This window comes from Lathamus discolor, chromosome 1 (assembly GCF_037157495.1).
Source record: "Lathamus discolor isolate bLatDis1 chromosome 1, bLatDis1.hap1, whole genome shotgun sequence".
Classification (NCBI taxonomy): Eukaryota; Metazoa; Chordata; class Aves; order Psittaciformes; family Psittacidae; genus Lathamus; species Lathamus discolor.
This window is the reverse complement of record NC_088884.1, coordinates 86,938,776-86,945,108: the sequence shown is the minus strand read 5'-3', so window position 1 is coordinate 86,945,108 and position 6,333 is coordinate 86,938,776. Positions and strand designations below refer to the sequence as shown.

Below are 6,333 nucleotides of genomic sequence, written 5' to 3'. Positions count from 1 at the left end.
TGTGTTAATGTATGTGTGTGTGTATATATATATATATGTAAGAGAGATGGTATATTGAAAATGTGGGATCTGAGCATGACGTGAATGGTATGGACTAAGGGGTGGATACTGTCCTGGATTTACCAGCAGCCGTTTTGCTCCTTCTTAGTAACTGGTGCAAGCTCTGTGTTTTGACTTCCAGCCTGGGCAGAGAGCTGATAACACCGATTGGTTTTAATTGTTGTTAAATAATGTTTATTCTGGCCAAGGACTTTGTGAGTCTCATGCTCTGCTGGGGACGAGGGGAGGCCTGGAGGAAGCAGAGACAGGACACATGACCCAAACTAGCCAAAGAGGTATTCCCTACCACAGCACGTCATGCCCAGGGAGGTAACTGGGAGTTACCCGGGAGGGCACGGTCTCTCTTCGGGGGGGTCGAACTCGTTCGGCGGTGGTATCGTATTCTCTTGTTATTTCCTCTTATCAATATTATCATTGGTGGTAGCAGTAGTGATTTGTGTTACACCTTAGTTACTGGGCTGTTCTTATCTCAGCCTGTGGGAGTTACATTCTCTTGATTCTCCTCCCCATCCTTCCAGGAGCAGGGAAGGTCAGGGTGGGGGGGTGAGTGGACAAGCTGTGTGGATCGGTTTAAACCACGACATGTTGTTGTTTTAATCTGATTTTTCTAACTAGTATGTGGAATCTTTACTGGAGATGCTCTTACGTTGATTTGCAAGTTGTTGAAACTCACTGAGGTTTTTATACTGCTTGGTCCTTGACTTTTTTTGCTATTGCTGTTTTGTTTTCTGTTGCTATCTTTTAACTTGGTGGTGTATGGTGTTGTTTATGTTGTTTTGTGGTACACGTGCCACATAGTATTTGCTCCCTGTAATGTTTTCTGTGTAAGAATGCTGGAGAATTGCTGGAGCATAGTATTCCCTTTTTTTCAGGGATATTAAATCTTCAATAAATTTCCTTGACAATATGTTAGCTATATGTGTACATGTAATGAGCGACATACCTGTTAAATCTGATGTACCATGTAATATACGTGCAACATTCCACACGTGTTAGTGCTTTATACACTTCTGGAGCATTTTTCCTATGGCCTTGGACTTTTGCTGAGACATCATCACCAAGATGTTTTCTGGAGTTAAGCTAGAAGCCTGAAATATGTACAAGTAATCGTCCTTTTTTTGTATACTTCAGCCATTTTATTAATTGAACAGCCAACCACAACATCTATGAAACTTGGGTTCCTTCTTAGGAGAAGGGAGGTTCTGTTGTGAAAATGATATGTTGTGCTGAGCACAACAGCTGTATCCTTGAAGTATGAGTTGATGACAACAGTATGGATCCAGTGCTTGTATATGGGTTGTTCTTTGAATAAGTAACAGCATGTGCAGAATGCACCGAGCTCATAAATGTAAGCACATAGATGTTCTAGCCAGTTTTTTCCTCAGCTACTTCAGTAATTCTGAAATGTCTGATTCTGCAAGCTTGAGAGAAACAAGAGTGCTGCGGTTCCAGTAATGAGACTGAAGATGTATTACCGACAGGTACATGCACACAGAGCATGTAGACATACGTGCATACACAGAAACATGGCTGGTTGCACAGACTGAAGCCAGGCATGTGAATATGAGCAGCACCAACACTTGAGAGCTTGGCCTTTCCCCTCTCTGCTTGAGAAGCGTGGAGGTCCACTGGTGAAAGTATAAATACACTTGCAGGTATGGGGGTGTGTGCATGTGCATATTCCCTTTATATAGACAGCTCTGCTGTACCTATGCATGTGTCAGATGTCAGATTACACTGCTCATGTCACTCAAGTGTCACATACATAATATATATGCCACATGTCGTATGTCACACATCTTGCCATGTTTCACAGTGTCACATGTCCCATAGATGCTACATACTGTATGTGTGTTGTGTGGCACGTGTCATGCATGGCGCATGTCACAACTTGTTATTAAAGCTGTGGGCTCAAGCAGGAGAAGATAGCCCAGGAAATGCTAGAGGTGTTGCTGAGGATTTTTAGGACCTTTAAGAAAAGGTATGTGCAATAAAATTTACCTTGCTATGTGTTTTCCGAAGCTTTCAGTACTATACCCTTTTTCTCTAAAGATTTCTTCTAAAGCTTGGGCAAATACAGGAGACAATCCTGCAGCTGCTATTTAAGTATATGAACCTACATATAATTAGTTGTCAATCTGATGGACAGGGAGAGTTTATTTTCTGTATGTAGAATTTATATTTTTACCAGCTTTATCTTAGGCTCAGAGCCTGCTATGTCTAAATATTTTCTCACTTTGTTTAAAGGAGATTCAGTTTTCATTCTTCTTGCATGTTGGTTTTAAGACAGTTTTTAATTATCAGATAAGAAGGAATTAATGTAATAAGCATCATTCTACAAAGATTGACAAGGTTGAAAGAATTTTTACAAACAGATTTCTTGCCTGTTTTCTCACCTTCTGTGTTACGCTGTGTTTAGGTATTACTGTTACTTCAGGCTGTCATTTGGAAGGTGTCTGATTTGAGCAGAGGGTGGAGCTGCTCTGTTTGTGGTGGGGTGGCTGACAGTATTTTGCTTTTCTGAGTCTTTGTGGGTGGGGACAGAGCAGTCTTCACTGCGGGAAGAGAAGTGTAGAGTAACATACCAGCGCTGTAAGTATTTTCCCAGTTTTGGCAGAAATCTATCGTTAACACCCATTTTTCTTGTTTCAGCATTCAAGAAAAGTGCTGGATTTTCCTGTGTTAGTTGGTTTTTTAAGTACAAACTGAAATACTTCATAACACACCCACCAGCAAAACACATCAAAGACTAAAAGATAGGCTGATAACTATTGTAGTCAGCGTACTTTGATCAGTTACGGGTTTGTATTGTTAGTATTGAGTAGTGGGGTTTGGATTGCTAAAGATGGTCCTGTTAGTTGTTTCTTTCTGTATAAAACTTACAATGTCACATGACTGACTCCATCTTCATTTGCAGTAAACACACTACTGGGTTTCCACAAAAATATTTTTGTGAATACTGAAGGCAGCATGTGGTCACATGGATTTATGCATTAGTCATCCATTTGTGTCAGTTGTTTCTAGAAGTGTTTCCCTGTCTGAAGATTTTTGAGAGCACATGTTTCATCTCCGTAAACAAGAAGTATGTATCCTGCAAAAAAAGTACACTAGAAAGCATGCATAGTGGAAGAGAACAGCTCACAAAAACAAGTTGGGGGCTTTGGGGTTTCTTTTTGGGGGAACCAACTTGGCGCTATTATGTCAATACCTTGTGCTACATGCTAGTGAAAACTGTTTTGGGGTTGATTGTTTGTTTTTCAATTGCTTTAAAATAGTTATTTACAGATGTCTTATTTGGAGTCTACTACTGTACACTTGTATATTGGTAAATGCTTTTTTTGGGGGGGGTGTTATTGTGTTAAAAAAAAAAAAAAGGAGTAATAAGTAGCCAGTGAAAAAGGCAGTATAACAATGAAGACTCGAGACATGATTTTTATAAATTACTGAAATTTATTAAATATAATCTACAAGGAACTTTTAATAGTTTGGGGTTTTTTTGCAGGTTTTTGGGGGGGGTGTTTTTTGTTGTTTATTTTTTAATAAATAGTTGTCTCTCAAGTTGATTGACAAAGTGAGAACCAGTTAGTTTTCCAAAGTACATTTTGAGCCCGTAGGGCTTACCGAAAGGATCAAATGTGATCTTAGAACAGACTGTCTTATCACCCAGACTGAGAACATAGAGTGGTTCCAAAATGGGCAGCAAGCTAGGAAGCTATAGGCAAAATACATAAATTAGTCATAATTTAGTAGTTAAATAAATAATGTAGCAGTAAAAATGGTTATCTGCTTATTTTAGCATAGATCTCAGAAAGTTGATCAGATCTTGGTGAAATGCAGGAAACTTCTTCTTGTCATTAGCTTCACAGATCTTGCATCCAGTTCCTTGGGGAATTAGATTCTGCAATACAGATATTTTTGTTGATTGGTGATAGCTCTCTTGTCAGCTAGTTTTAACAATAAAACATCAACTTCTGTTTTAAGAAAAAAAGAATCCTTAATATTTCTGGGGATTGGCTTTTTTTTTCAGCGGGCAAATCCTAAGGGATGATACTATGAAGCAGCTGCTTATAAAGGAGACTTTTGTAAATGAAAGAATACAATAAGCTAAGCAAACTCTCTATGGTAAATACTGCAGTAGAAGCAAATTGTTTTGTTTTGGTTTTTTTTTTTTTTTTTTTTAACTAGGTAAAAAGGTTACCTACCATAAGACCCTGGAGATTCTTCTGGATATTTCGAAGATTATCAACATCCTCATCTTCAATGTCATTCTCCAAGGTGCCAATTTCTGCCAGGTAACACTGTAAAGTTTGCCAGCTGCACTCCTAAAACAGTCAGAAAAAATAATTACATATATGTATATATTGTTTCCTGAGGACAATTGATTCAGTTTTTAAAAAAATCTCAGTTGCCTGTTGTTTTTATCCTCATATCGGGAATTAAGCTGCTGGTTTTCTGCAATGTATATTTCATTTGTTGCCCTTAATTTTTATTGTTAGAAGTTACGTGTTTCCTTAGTTCTGTGGTAGGTTAGTGTAGCTTTCAAAAAATCAGGAGTCATCTAGGACACTGAGAACATCTCTTGGGAACACAAAGCTGTAGTATTTGCTTGTAGACCAAATGAGCAAATTTTTCTTGTTTGTCATGTGAAAATCATGTCTTAGCAAAAGGGTTCATAGTTGAAATGTCTGTCAGTTTTGTAGTGGCCTTTTTAGAGCCATCTTCAGTTAATGCACTTTGGTTGTTTTATCTAATGTCTGAATCTGATCTGGCTTTTGAATATGGTAACTTTACACATCACTCTTACAGGCTATTTCATCACTTGGTGACAATATGCTACTTATCAGCTTCATGCATTTGCACTTAAGCACTGGAGATAGCAACATCTAGATGTTGCCAGTGATGAGAAAAATGACTCGGATAAGGAAGTGGTTGCAGAATCTGGTTTGAAAGCTTCACTGAAACAAAATTGTGAAGTGAGAATTCTTCTCGATTAGAAACTTCTTTGGAGGTTCAAAGTAGTTAACAGCTAACTTCTGTAAAGATTTCTACTTCCCATTGCTAAATAGCCTGATGCTCTTGTTCATTGGTCTACTTGCAAACTAAATTAAACAGGAAAGCAGTACAGATTAGCAGCCTATCCATGATTAATAGTCTGTGGTAAAGCTGTACTTAGAACACAGTCTGCACTCTGGTGTGCAATTTTTTGGAAAGAAGCAACTATAATGGAGTATTCTTCTGGAACTAAGTCTGGCGTATTAGCTAAATACCATAAATATGTAGCTAATATATCTAGAATGGCTTGCTAAAGTTCTGTTCCTGAAGGAATGGGGTGGAGCACATCTGAGTTTCATCTCTGGTGAGACATAGAAGGCCTACAGTGTCCTAAACAGAGCCTACTGGTAGCTCTGCACCTAGTCTGGATAAAACATAGGCACTATAGCCTACTGTAAAGCTAATACAATGTTTAAATAGTTCAGAAAACATTTTTTTCCTGTGAAATCAACCATGTATTAAGTAGGATGTACAGGGGGGATTCATTTTGTGTTACATATTGCTCAGAGCAATGAGGTAATGTGTATCAGAACCATGTTTGAGAAGACAAATCAAAAGCATAAGTGTCTTCAAGAAACCGTGCTCCCTACACTGAATTCAGACTCTACACATTTGTCTGCCCTTCTGCCAAATGAATTTGTTTGGTGTAATTCAATAATCTATCGTTTTTAAGTAGCCATACTTCAGAAATTCTTCTGAAAACAGAAAATTTAAACTCACCTGTTTCTCATTTGGTGTGTAAAGGTCAAGATGAATCTTCTGTAGAGAAGGTGGAGAAAAAATTAATTTTTCTGGAAAAATGCATAGGAAAAGGTAAACAGAAAAGATAAACAGAAGAGGATCTTATAATGAAAGAAAATCAACCACTTACATCCTTGTTTTTTTCCAGGAATTTTAAATCTCTTATTAAAGCTCTAAGAAGGTGCACCTTTTCTGTTGATAGAGGTGATCCATAAGCTGCAGTCGTAAGAACTGCTGCTGTAATACAGCTCAAAATCAGTACTTTGTACATCATGTCAGTGTTCTGATTATCTGTATGCTAGTATTTGAGTTGCGGTGTATGATAAGAGCTGACAAGTTGTCATTAAGCTCTTTAGTGTATTTATACTCTTCTTTCTTGGGGGGGAAAAAGATGGGGGCGTCATGTAAAAGAGGTTTTATTACACATTTTTTCATATGTTCTACCTGTATGGTAAGAATCATTACTTTTGTTTTTCCTCT

General features: G+C 37.9%; 1 long non-coding RNA gene across 2 annotated transcripts in view; it reads left to right on the top strand.

The window, feature by feature from the left end:
• The first annotated feature begins 356 nt into the window (after window positions 1–356).
• LOC136016857 (uncharacterized) overlaps window positions 357–6,333 on the top strand; it is a 71,225-nt gene continuing 65,248 nt past the window's right edge. For both annotated transcript variants that reach the window (XR_010613729.1, XR_010613731.1), the window contains exons 1-2: window positions 357–3,142; window positions 4,246–4,352. This is a non-coding gene — a long non-coding RNA (uncharacterized LOC136016857). The remainder of the gene's footprint in view (window positions 3,143–4,245; window positions 4,353–6,333) is intronic.